The sequence below is a fragment of the Protopterus annectens genome, chromosome 1.part1 (genome assembly GCF_019279795.1).
Source record: "Protopterus annectens isolate FY-2018-M chromosome 1.part1, PAN1.0, whole genome shotgun sequence".
In the NCBI taxonomy this organism is placed as follows: Eukaryota; Metazoa; Chordata; order Ceratodontiformes; family Protopteridae; genus Protopterus; species Protopterus annectens.
This window is the reverse complement of record NC_056726.1, coordinates 1,891,023,931-1,891,038,609: the sequence shown is the minus strand read 5'-3', so window position 1 is coordinate 1,891,038,609 and position 14,679 is coordinate 1,891,023,931.

The following is a 14,679-nucleotide window of genomic DNA, read 5'->3' as shown; positions in this document are numbered from 1 at the left end:
CCTTTTACAGGAAAAATGTCACTCAAGATGTCTGAGTCTGTACAGAGCACTGTCAAACACTTGAGGGGAAACTAATATGTAGACCGTGAAAATTTAAGGATGAAGTATTTAGGCAGATATTCTGAAGTTAGAAAGAATTCAAGCAGTACTTACTGAAAAATAAAGAATTAGCTTGTCAAGAATGATGAAAAGAGAGGAGTCACATGAATGGCTTTTGCCTGACTACTACTAATGCTGGTCTCGTCACAGCTTCACTTTGTTGGGAAATAATACTCCTTTGTTTCTTCTCTCACCAGAAGCAAAATCTTAGCACCAATCCCAAGAAGAGAAGCAGGCCACTGCCTTTTTGGTGATCCACAGTCTTGTCCCAGATGATGCAAGGGCTTGCAGGCTTGTAGACTTTTTCTGGTAGATCCCTCAAATAGCAACCAGACCAATCAGGTATGTTAAGCGCAGACACTCATGTTCTAACCAGAAAGAGTCAGGAATAAATGCACTCTGCTCCTACTCTCCCCAGGATCAGAATATAAGCACAGATTCCAAGCTGTCACCTATAAAGCCATTATTAAGCTTTCTGGTGATCAGTAGTCTCCAGGAAATAATGTAACTGCACTCCTTCTCTCACCAGGGGAAAACAGAAGCACTAATCCCAAGATGACTACTGAGAGGCAGAATGTGGGCTCTCCAATAACTGGTGGTCTTACAATAGATGCTTAAAGGTAAGATGAAAAAAATGATTTATCCTAAACACTGCAGTGTGCACTAGAGGAGTTAGATGTGAAAGTAGGTAACTTAAGTTTTACCTGTCTAAAAGTTGTTTTAGTGGAGAGTCACTATTTTTAAAACAGCAAGATAGACTGACAAGGGGTGATCACTTTTGTATTCTGGTACTATGGAATACAGTAGGATGGCCAATAAATGTAAATAGTTGAAGGGGATTGATTTCACAAAATGATAATTTTGTGCTTACTCACACCAGCCAGTAAAAGCAGAGAGGAAATGAGATATATGGTCAAATTAACATAAGGGGCAGGCAACTAGAAAGACAGTGGAGTTTAAGAACACAATAGTAATTGAGTGCTGTGGTCTCTTTTCAAGTTTTAACATGCAGATAAATGCAGAATACAAGTAAAACACAGTGTAAAGAAAACAAATCACAGTATACAAAATGGAAAAAGGCAATAAAGTAATACAAAATACAACAAATAAAAAGCAAACTAACCTTTCCCTCACAACAAACTGTAGCAGAGTTTGGGTGAGCCTTTCCAGTAAAGCCAACATCATAACCAAATCTCATTTCATAAAGTGACTTGTTGAAGTTTTAAAAGGCTGGAGTGTTGAGTTATGAATCCATTCCCAAAGCAATGTGTATACAAAAAGAACCATTGCCAGCTTCAGTCAACAATGCTGCTGATCTTCATGGAAATGTCAGGCTAGTAATTATAATGAAACAACTAGACAGTGTAAGTACTCAAGATTTGAGTGTCACATTAAGAAAACCCTTAAAACAGGACTGTACATTGTTAATAGAAACTATAAATGTCCTAAATTACAGTTATGTATGTGGACATGGATATCAATAATAACAAAATTAACATGTGCATGTAGGGGATGCAGATCTTTTTTTTGGGGGGGGTTGGGGTATCCCAGTGCATTTTGTTAGTGCGGTATTCCTTTAAAAATGGTAAAATAACTGGATGTGAGTCATGTGACCCAGGGAGTTGAGGCAGTCTTTATAGACATGGCAGACTGGGGATTGCTGTGCCAGACCTGATGGTGAAAACCAATCTAAGTGGACATTACATAAATTAGGATAATAAGATCCAAACCCAGAACCAGGTCTTTAGATTGCATCACACCAATTATTTTAGCAACTGAAAAGGACTCCAAGTGGATTGTAAGAACTTGGCTGAATGTCTTTATATTTTAATTACCCAGAGTTTTGCAAAACTAGTTCCAAGTATCTCATTTTCTCCCTGATGTGCCAAATGTCCTTGTAACTTTCAAAATAAATGTTGATATTCATTAGAGCTGTGATAAAGGTAGTTTATTTTGTATTTAACAATTGCCATGGCCATCCATTAACATTCCAAAACAGGCACGTTGATTGGTTAGCCCAACCAGTGTCCCCTTTGTAAATCAAGAAATATACCAATGGAAAGAATTCTGGTCACCCAGACTTTCTTCCATTAATATATGCTATTAAAATATTATTTTTCTTTCATTTTTTAAATAAACTTTCAAAAACTGGAGACTTAAAATGAACAAGAGAGATGAGACAGAGACATATACAAGGATAATCTGGTATGTTATACAAAACTATAAAAACCTTCCTGATTATCTTTATATTTTCTCTCCCCCATTCATTTGAAATCTCTGGATTTCATTGTTTTAATTAAAAACAAAACAAAAAAGCAACAGAGATCTTCCTTTCTCCATTGCTTCCTTTACACAACACTGATGTACTGCGTAAGCGAGGGAATGTAAGTCCCATAAGCATGTGCAGTACATCAGGAAAACTCCACTCACCCTTGTGACCAAACCACACCAACTGTGGGTAAATCCAACATTACCTACACCCAGCCTTGGGTTGTTACTATAGAAGCAGTATATAGCAGAAGTAGATATAGTAACCAAACAAGATTAGAGCATGTCTAATCTATCTCAAATAACAGTGTTGATATACAGAACCAAGTGGTAGATAAACATTACTCTGACTTCTGTAGCTCTGAAGAATGAATTATATTGTCCTTTGTAACTCTGAAGTCAGAATTGTTTCTTTTCTCTGTTGTTGTAGAATTAAACAAACTGCATTGTATTTTTACATGGATCATAGCCATTCTAAAAAGGAAAAATACACAAAGTTCCTTATAGCTGTAGTTTTCATTCCACCCTCTTTGACCTTAACAACATTTAAACATATACTCAATGCCCTCCAAAAACTAAGTTATAAAAACAATTATTGTTGGAAAATTTAACATTGATATGTTAGGATAAAACCCAGAAAATCTCACATTTGCTGTCACTAAGTAGCCTATATCTAATGCTCACGGTCTCTGCTACCACCAGCCCTATAACTGGCAGCACCTTTCTCCTTGACCTTACCAATATCCCTTATCAAATCAAGAGCATTTTTACCTTTTCAAAATCCTTAAATGCTGTCTTCCAAAACTAGCAGCTCTTAACTTCAAGGTCCCCAGAACACTTACAGTCAGTACATCATAAGTCTAATGGATCTGATCAACACTCTTTCTGTCCAGTAGCAAAGCTGAGTCCTTGCAAATATGTAATACTACTCTAGGGACCATTGTAGACCAACACCACATACCCAAAAATATTTTTCAGGGTCACATTGCCTATGGATAACTGACAGATAGACCCCTAAAAAGGAACAGAAGCAAAACATTGCAGCTATTGAAAGCTGCCAATAATCCTGACCTCTGTAATTATTTTACCTTTTTGAAAATTAAATATAAACTTTTAACAGGAGATTTGAGGTAAGAACAATTGTTAACGGTTTCTCAGCCTAAGCACTAATTTAAGCTTCAGTCCATTAGTAATTCAAACACTTTGTAATTATCTCTATCTCAATAAATCTTCCCAGTCAGCTCCAAAAATATTTTTCCCCATCTTCATACTGTATACAGAAACAAAAATCTTTGAAAAGATATTCTACAAACAACTCATAAAACATTTAAATGAGTATGGCTTACTAAATGAAAACCAGTACAGTTTCAGACATGGACAGTATAGTTGAACAGCTATCTCTACAGTGAAGAAAAAAAATCTAGACAGATATTTTAAACATCCTTATTAAATTACCACATTTTAATTGATAGCACATTTAATGGCATTTGATTATTTGATTAGATATGTATGCTTTAATAGAAACTATAATCTGTAATACTACGAAATAGCTAGCCACCTGGCAGTGTGAATCTTGGATCTAGATGATTGTCACCATTGAACTGATACCCCGTCCCCATGTGCTAAAATGGGAAAAAGAATTGTGAATAGATGGATATATGAAGAGATGGATGTATAATGGGAAAACACAAATACCATTTTATTAGTATAAATAGAGCCTACAAGTACCAAAAGGCAACAAGTAATGCTGGAAACCACTCCATGAAACATTTCTGGTGAGAACCTCATTGATTGAAGAGATAGCTTTTATCTTCTATGATCATAGATGGGAAACAGAAAATACATGTCTGGGATTCCACCTGTGTCCCTGCTGGACTGGGGCATCAGGTGCTGACTTGGCTAAACATGGGCTAAACTCTTGGCTAGAATTATAAGGACTTCAGGGCCAGTAGCCTAGTATCTTCCTATGATCCTATGAAACCCAAAACAATGGAAACATAATGAAGATGGTGAAATGTAGATCCTGTAAGAAAGGTAGATATGCTTATGAAGGTGCTGATATATCTATTCCTTCCTTTCCCCGTTCTTTAACTAACAATGGGAAATATAGTTGGAAATACTTTGGAGGTGGTTTATTTGACAATGTGCCTTTCCTGTTCATGTTTTTATGTTGGTAAGACATAAAGACAACTAAAAAGTTTGAATATAGACTTAAGAAATACATTATGCAAGCTGGTAACTGTTTTATATATGTGTGTGTGTGTGTTTGTGTGTGTGTGTATATATATATATATATATATATATATATATATATATATATATATATATATATATATATATATATATATATATATATATATATATATATATATATATATATATATATATATGCATGTATTGGAGAAGGTTCCAGTTATGATTAGAGGCAGTTTATGGAAAGCAAAATTGGAGTCCAGGAAGTTGTTTTGGCAGTTAGCATTGGACACCAATAAGGTTTCATTTAATAGCATTATGATGTTAAAAAACTAGTCACATATAATATTCTAACTATATTCTTGAATATAAATTAATTTATACATGCATATACTGTTTATGAATGCCTTTTAGATATGTTTTATTTAAGAATCTTTCTTTTTTTTTTTTGCCTTTAAGGATTAGATATGATTATTTGACTTGATTCCTATTGTTTGCTGATGATCTGCATTAGAAACTTGTAACTTTTTAAATGTTTAATTTGTATTATTGTTTAATTTGTGAAGAAGTTCCTTTAAGGATGAAAGTACTTAACCTTTTAGCTTTTAATAAAATGCATTATTTGTTTTCCCATCATTTTGTGTTTTGTTGAGTAGTTTCCAGCTTTACTTGCTACTTGTTGAAATTTTTTACACTTGTGTCAAGTTTTGTTCCAAAACAGCCTATAAATACATAGGACTAACTGCCACTGTCATTTACATCTTGCATGGATCAAATCACTCTCAAGGTGAATATCTGACTTAACTCATTGCTTCCTAAAAAAGTATAGATGTTAAAAATAGAGTTGCTATCAATCCTGCAATGGTATACTCATCTTTGAAGGAGACTTCTATATACTTTTGAAACAAATGTACTTGTCACTGTTTTCAAAGTCTAATTTCTGAATTGTTAGTAAAGGTATATTCATAAAACTTAGGCAGCAAAGCAACATCTACAAAGTAACATTATTTTCTAAGCACACAATGAATGAGAACTAAAGAGATGACATTATGGAGCATTAGCAAAAAATATGAAAAATATGTCATTTTCTATGCTTACATAAATAATGCAAAAAAACAGTATGATGCTCTCATACTGGGGTGGAGTATTCAAGAAGTGGATGTTAGTAAAACATGACATAAAATATTGTGGGCAATGTGAATATATGCTGCAGTTTATTTATTTTTTTTATTATTTATTTTTTTATAAAGCAGTTACATATAGTACCTATATTTTCATAACTGCAATGATTTAATAAATTTCATAAAAGCTGATTGACCTGCAAAAGAACAAATGGTGTCATTTTATACAAAAACATTAAGTCACATAATGCTGCCATGGTGTGCCATGATACTTGCCATTTAACAGAAATGGTTTTATACAGTAATATTCCAAAATATATGCACACTGAATAGATTCAGCAATCTCCTCTTATTATACAATCACTGGAAAGCTCTTGAACAGATTAATAATTCTCTCACCGACATTTTGTATCTATCTTAAACATTTACAGAGATATAACCTATTGTTTAATCATAGCACTGGTATGTTTTGACAAACAAAATATAATAGCTCTGTTTCCTACAACCATGCTCCTCAGTCTAAAAGTACATTAGGCAAAAAGTGTGTTTGTACTCAGGCTTGACTATATCTTCTCCATTATTACATTACATTCCTTTCAAAATACCCACTCTGTCCAAACTAAAGTTAACTGAATATGTAGATTCATAATCCCCCCAGATGCAGACATCATTGTTCTGCCCTTCAAATGGCTGACTAGTCAGTAATCATTGCTGGATCAGCACTAAGCACTACTACTATACACTTTAACCTTTTCACTAATGAATTATAAATTCTGCTCACCTCCTGGGAGCAAACTGGCTCTTAAAATGTTGTTCTTACCTTCCAAGAACTCGAGATGACTGCCTATTAGAATGCCTCTTAACCTTTATCTTCAGAGTGGACAAAGCAAATAGAAAAAAAAAATAAATGTTCCCATTTAGGGATACTTCTTAAATTCTGGCACTATTAACTTAGGAATATTCAAAATCTTTTATAATTTTAGGTTGGATGGATCAGAACAAATTAGGTATGTCACTCCAAATTCTGGACAGTAGAGCAGTGTGCTGATAGTTAGGGGAAAACTTTTTCCCAAACAAAATCACAACAGCAAACTGCAACACTATTCTAAAACAACTAATAAAAGTGTTATCTAAAAAACTTCAGGGGAAAAAGCTCCTTAATTTCCTAAAAGATATGTATATGTGTAACTACTTTAAGGACACAGGCTATTCCCTCCACCGTTCCAATTTAAATAACTGCAGACTTGTCTAGAAAATCACACCTGAAATACTTAGATCTCCAGAAACATGTATCCACCAAAATTATTATTATTATAATTATTTTGCTATATTTGCATTAACTTATTCAGTTTAATATGACCCATCACAATATCTTATTGCTCATCAAATGTAAAACATTGTAGGCTAGATTCAAAAAGAGTTGCTGTCAGTGTAAGTCTGACCTGATTCCAAAAGACTTCTGTATAAGGCCTATCTAAAAAAAGGTCTATACCAAGGACCAGATTCCAAAAGACCTGCTCTCAGTGTGAGTGGTCACTTACAATGAGAGCAAATCCTTTGGATTTGGGCATTATATGTCATACATACCTTATACCCAAGTCACTGCTGAAAAAGATCATAATTAAATAATTAAATGAAGAATGGATATTGGCTTAATCATCCAACTGCCAGTTTTGCATATAAAATGGCTATTAGATGGATCCATTTTGAGGGATCACTTCTTGAAAGGTAAAATATGGGGTTGGGTGAAGTGCCAACTATGAGGTAGGTATGAGATGAATAAATTAATGTACCTTAAATCCTGTAAATGGAAAATGGTGTTATGTTACTTCAGTATCATGGGGTCGTACAAGACTTAGAAAATTAGTGACTACATAGTATCAAGCTTATTTCTACACACAGTTGTAAAACAAAATTTCTTGATTAGGAATTGTCTGTTTCCTCTTCTGGAGTTCCTCCTTGTCAAAAATCCTGACTAGTTATGGGGATACTCACAACTATCTGGATAATGATCATGTCATTGGAGATTTTCACTGTGCAGAATTGGGTTGCCTTAATGTGGCAGTGAGTTTTACAAAGAGCAACACTAATTCTTACACATTCACCAGTCACCAGTTTAGAGCATTCAGGCTTCTTGAGGATGGTGAATAAGGTGCTTAATAGAGTATTACTTACCAAGATTTCAGTTTTAGTAAGATACTTCAGTATCAGTGTCAGTTTCAGTGCTTACATGAAATTGACAGAGACACCAGAAATTAGCATGACTGAGAGGAATGGCCTTCTAGAATTGAACCTGAGTGAGGAGATGTTACTAGACTGTTATACACATTTTAAATTGTGCATAAAAATGCTATGTTTGAGCACATCAAGGCTTATAAGCATGCATTGTGAATGAGCACCTTGTAGCAATGGCAACAGTTACTGTGGTCATGCTATTAGCCTGAGGCTACACGTTCAATACATTTAGGTGAAGGCAGGTGTATAGGAAAATAATTCCTTGACAGGCTGAATAGAATCCATGTGGATAGAGTAGCATGTGCCACTTCTGAAAGGAAAACAGTTACAAGTCGTGTACCACAGGGCTCGATTTTGTGCCATCTTCTGTTTGGCTTATATTTTTCAGATCTTCAGGTCAGCACTTCTGGCCTATGTTTGCAGATGACTGTAAATTACATGCTGTTATTTGATCTTCAGCTGAATCACAATTGCTCCAAAATGGTTTAGACCATGTTAACAACTGGTGCAAGGACAATGGTCTTGAATTAAATGTAAAAAATGCAGCATGCCACATATGAAATGTACCCCTCCAATCAGACACTGTTGTAGGGGATCTGGGCAGGTTTGTTCATAAGTTACTATCACTTGACCATCATGTCTCCACAGCAATTTGGAAAGCCTTTTAGATGGCCCATCAAATTTCCAAAAGCATTTCAACTACATCCAAGTCTTGATTCCCCTTTACTAATATCTTATCAGACCCATTATTGACTATAATGCACCTTTTGGCAAGCATTTATGTAAATATATCACACAACCTCAGAGACTCATAACTAAAAAGATCAGCAGCCTCAAAAATCTTAGTTGTCAACCGAGTCTAGCAGCCCTTTCTGTGTACTCATTTTCTTACAGACTCCTCCATGGAGATCTATGTCTAGCCTTTCATACCATGAAAGATACAACACTATTTGATCTCCTTTTTCTTTGCAAAACTAATGGTACATCAAATACTTGGTAAAAGGATCTAAACCTTCACAAGTAGATAAATAAGACATGTTGACACAATAGATTCATATCTCTAATCTCTGGAAAAAATTCCACTACGTCAAACAGAGTAGCAGCTTTTCCACCTTCAAGGTAAACCTAGATAACTGGATGGGCATCATATTCTCCCGGGTCTATCTTGTTTTGCCTCTTTGTGACTAGAGGGAACTTTTGAATTTTTGGCCAGACTTGAAATGGCCTGTAGATTGACTGCCTAAGGTTTACATCACAACCTATGAACCTATGGAAGGAATATGGCATTCAAGCATTGAAATGAGTGCAGGCTAACAAGCATTTAACTGAGAACCACTTCATTACTAATAAGTTTCATTGCAAGTATGACTGTAATGTAATTCTCAATTTTGTGACATTATTTTAGAGGGATTATTTCCTTAGCAGTGGTGTGTAAGTATTATTGTTATCAATATGTATTGGGAACTGAGTTGTTAAGCATGTACACTGTGTAAATGCATTTTTTTTCATTTATTTATTTATTTGTATTCGTTAACTGGGGAAGAGCACTGATTTTATTGGACCATTTCAGACTCAGCCCAGACATACCAACTCAGTAGAAAACAATAAGATAAATAAACTTATGTAGTACAGTAGCAACTGTTATAGTAGAAGAAAAAGACCTACAAAGAACAAGTATTAAACAATAATGGCTCATTGCCATTCAAAAACTTGCACACTGACTGGACAGCCCAACCAGCTTGCACATTGTAAATTGGGCATATATAAATAGAAAATGTCCAGCCATTAAAGTACCATTTAGTGGACAGACTTTTGGAATATGCTATGGAGGTCAGACAAAATACAAGAAAAATCAGGTAGATTCTGCAAAAGAAAAGAAACAGAAACATACCTGGATTTTCCTTGTATATTCTGTGCTGTCCCTCCTTACATAGCAACAGACTCACATACCTGTCAACTGTCCAGATCTTAACAAAATGTCCAGATTTTTGCCTCATAGTTTTGGTCTTTTCCTCATAAAAAAGTAGTTTTCTGGCAAGCTACTGGGGATGGAAGTCATTAAATAAAGACGGATAATTGAGGTTTAGGCATCATACCTTCAGAAAATGAATGCTAACAGAAAACCTCTCATCCCTGTTTCTAAGTTTATAAGAGCAATACAATACATCACTACTTTTAGACCTTTTCCACCTCCCTCCGTCCCCATTGTGTTGGACTTTGCTCAGGTTTCTTGCACTAAGAGTAGCAGTGAAAGAAAACAAAAACAGCAATGGAGATTCTCTTTTCTCCATTGCTTCTCTTGACCAGCACTGATGTACTGTTTAAGCATGGGAATGTAAGTCCCGTATGCATGTGCAGTACATCAGAAAAGTTGGAAGAATGCAGATGAACACTAAAGCACTGTTATACAAAGACATTATTTAAGAATGGTAAGCATGTTTTTCTTAAATAATGCCACTGTATTATAGCAACAATCCATTCCTGAGTGTGGGTAATGCTGGATTTAACCACAGTTGATTTTGTTTTATCACTCAGGCTTAACCCTCATGATCAAACCAAACCAGCTGTGGGTAATTCTAGCAATACCCACTTCCAGTTGTGGGTTATTGCTTAATTAATATATTCTTGTTTTATAAACAAAGGGTAAAAGGGACACACAGACAAACCATTCAGCAAAAATAGCAAGAAAAAGCCTGCCAAGCTAGAGTTTTCAGTGTGTGTGATACTTTAAACCTCCTGCAGTGGAGGCCCATGGGATATATGTGAATGGCATCTTAAGGACATCAAGTGTTTTAGCTACATGATTTCTGAATGTCCATGACGTTTTGCTATTTAAGTCAGGTCAATAAAGCCAAACTCCATTAGCTGTGGACATTCATGTTTCTGCCTTTTTATTAACCTCATCAGCACTTTTGCCTCTGTGCCCAGCTAGGATTTAAAGACTGTGTTTCTGAAGTACAACCAAACTATCCACTTTCTTATATATTCTGTATTGATGCCTCCCCATAGTATATTGTAAAATATACAGCATAATCTAATACTTCTTCTGCTTTCCTGATTCTAGCCAGATACCCCAAATGGCTTCATCACTATTTCCTCTGTTTCCTGTGTGCATATATCCAACCTCATCAGATGTTATCATGATCAGACATAGGATGCTCCCCAAATGAGGTATGACACTGCAGTCTATGCTTCTTTGTACCTTTTACCATATGTGCACCATACAGATTTTAACATATCACTAGAATATCTCAACATGCCATATCAAAATCATTAATCAAGAAATAAAATAGCATAGGTTCATAGGTTCATAGGTTCATACTAGGCTATCTGCCCTAGGTCATTTATAAGCCTAGCCAGAGTGTGTTTGGCTTTCGCCCCCATTTTAAATTAATTTTGCTATGCCTTTTTTCGAGGTTAGTATACTGAGCCTCTGTCTAACAGTGACACAGAAGTGATACCCGGGGTAAACCTACAATCTCCCATCCACTCATCAAGATTCCTCTTGAAGAGAGTGAATGAGGGACTCTGCCTAACCTGGACTGGGATTTTATTCCAGAGTGAAGGGAGCCACTGGGTTATGAATCTGTCCCTCCAGCATGTCCTATTTATTTCACTGCTGAGGTTCAAGTCTCTCGAGCGCGTAGCTCGATGGGATTTGGATTTTCTGAGGTGCAGCATGTCCATTAATTCCGGGTTGGACATGGCTTTATATGTCAGGCACAGATCGCCTCTGAGCAGGTGGTATGCCACTGAGTAGAGCTGGAGTTTCTTTAACCGGGCAGCATATGGCATCTGTTTGAGCCCTTTGATCCTCTTGGTGAGGTACTTTTGGGGTCTTTCCAGTTGCTGCAGGTGTCTGGTAAGTTACATCCCAAAAGGGGCATTGTATTCAATTATCGCCTGATGAGGGATGAGGGATGAGTAAAGAGGGCACGATGACCTCCCCTGATCTAGATGTGAATCCCTTCATGATTAGGTGGGCTATATAAAATGTTTTTCTAACCATTTTGGCAATGTGGTTGTCAAATGAGAGATTGCTATCAACTTGGGTCCCCAGGTCCCTAATTACTTCTTCTGTACTTAATGGATTACCACCTATGTGGTAATTTGTGGGCACTTTGTTTTTGCCAAAGGGGATGACTATACACTTTTTGGCGTTTAGCTTGAGGCCATGGCTCTGGCACCAGTTGTCTGTTTCTATGAGGCCCTTTTGGAGGATGCTTGTGTCAGCTGGAGAGTCGATTATGGCACCCAGTTTGCAGTCATCTGCGAACTTGGTCAGCCACAGTCCTTCCGTGTTGGCCTGTATCTCCGAGAAATATATACCGAACAAGAGAGGTCCCAGGACTGAGCCTTGTGGGACACCACTTGTAACTGGTTTGGAGTCTGACATGGCTCCAGCAATTCTAACCATGTGGGTTCTGTCCTTGAGCCAGTTTGCAACCCATCTAGTGACATAGGAGTTTATATTTAAGCTGGTGAGCTTATCTATAATGCCCGAGTGAGGTATTGTATCGAAGGCTTTTGTGAGGTCCAGGTAGGCTGTGTGGACCACCTTCCCCTCGTCAATGGCCTTGGTGACTGTTTCAAAGAAATTGACTTGGTTTAAGAGGCAGGATCTGCCCTTAACAAAGCCGAACTGAGTAGGATCCAGTGTCTGTAGGTCCCCAATATCTTTATTTATGAGGTCAATGATGATCCTTTCAATAGCTTTGCAGACCAAGCTAGTCAGGCTTATGGTGAGATAGTTTCCAGAATCCGTTGAGGCACCACCTTTGTGGAAAGGGACCACTGTTGCTGTACGCCACTCTTTTGGTACATATCCTGTAGTAAGGCTGAGATTGAACAGCAGTTTTATGTTTGGGTTTAGCTCTTCTTGGAGTTCATGTAGGATGCAGCCCGGGACACTGTCTGGTCCCATTGATGCTGTGTTTTTTGCTTTGAAGAGGGCTGCTCTTAACTGAGCATCTGAGATGTCAGGGCGGCAGCACTCTGCTCTGATAGATATTTGTCCTTTTGGTGGGTTGGGGGGGGGTTTGCGCTGAAGCTGTCAGCTAGGATGTTGGCAATGTCTGTGGGTTCGGTGTATTTTTTATCATTTTGGACTAATTCTGAGCATATCTAGGAATTCCCACCCAGGTTCCTAACATAACTAATGAAAGCCTTGTGATTATCCTTAGTGTCCTGTGCAATTTTTCTCTCGATGCTGGCCTTAGATGATTTTATGAGTGCCCATAGTTTTTTGCTAATACTGATCAGAGATGCCTTCCCTTTTTGGGATTTTGCTCTATCATGTAGTAGCTTCCTCCTTCTATTGTATAGTTTGTTTATGGCTGGGGTCCACCAGACAGGACGTCTGCCTTTGGAGGATTGGGTCTTGGTTTTATTTGGGATTGCATGATCCATGCATTCCTGAAGGTGTTCATAGAATGGGTTTATAAAGGATTCTGCGGTCTGGGCCGTATTTTCCACAGGCCCGGGGGCTTTGAAGGATTCCACCTCAGTTTTGAGGAGTGTGAAATTTGCTTTAGAGAAGTTTTTCACTGTGGTTTTCTGGGCAGAGGGTGGGGTCGGGATGTGAATATCCAGTGAGATTACTTTATGGTCTGATCTTACCAGTGAGGGATACACTTCTGGTCTGGAGCATAGAGTCCCTATGTTGGTGATGATCAGGTCCAGTATGTTTTCCTCTCTTGTGGGAGTGGTAACACGTTGTTCCATAGCATTTGAGTTTATAAATTCTAGGAACCTTTGGGCTAGGGTGTTGGAGCTAGAGTAATACTCCCAGTCTATGTTTGGGTAGTTGAAGTCTCCCAATATAATGGTGTTTGGAGAGACCTTCATATTTTCCAGTGTTCTCAGGAAGGCCGAGTGGGGTTCCTGGGTTTGGAAGGGTGGTCTGTAGCAGGCTATAAACTGTAAGGCAGTTTTACCCACTGTTAGTTGCACATGGATAGTCTCTGATGCTTCGTGCTGTGCCACCAACCTGGAGGTGTGGGTATCTTTGAGGAATTTTGATACTCCCCCTCCTTTTGTGGTTCGGTCCAAGTTGTGGGGCCAAAAAGCATGGTATGAGGTATAACCTGGTAGTGCTGGGGTGCTCTCAGGAGCCTTGAACCAGGTTTCTGTTACTGCACAGATATCGATGTTCTCCATGCTAAGGAGAGTTTCGAGTGTGTGCATCTTGAGGTTTAGACTTCTAGCATTGAGTAGCATTACTCTTAGTTTCTTATCCCTTGTGATACCTATGGAGGTGGGTTTGTCTTTTGAACCTTGCCTAAAAAAGGCACTATGGGGGTAGCAAGAGCCTTTGCCAATATCCGAAAGCCTAGGGGTAACAGGTGCAAGCCGTCCCTAGTGAAGCATCGTGGCTTGTTGAGCATGTCATCCCAGGCTGACAGGCATTGGATCCCCTTTGAATGACACCAATACTTAAGCTAATTGTTGACATTGATCATCTTGACTTCATATTGTGGCATCATTCTTGGTGAGGGTAAGATGCTACTCAAGGTCAGGGTCATACCGGCCTGGGCTACAGGCTCAGAGAGCTCCTCTATGTCTCTTTTCATGTAGTCCAGGGAGGTACGTGTCAGGTCATTCACACCAGCATGGACAATGACTGAGTCATATTTGTACTTGCCTTGGAGTGACCTGAGTCCTTGTGTTATGTGGCGGATCCTAGCGCCCGACAGGCAGCTCACCGTGACCTTCGCCTTGTTCAGCCTGGTGAGTGGGAGGTCAGTGTGCCTGACGATAGAGT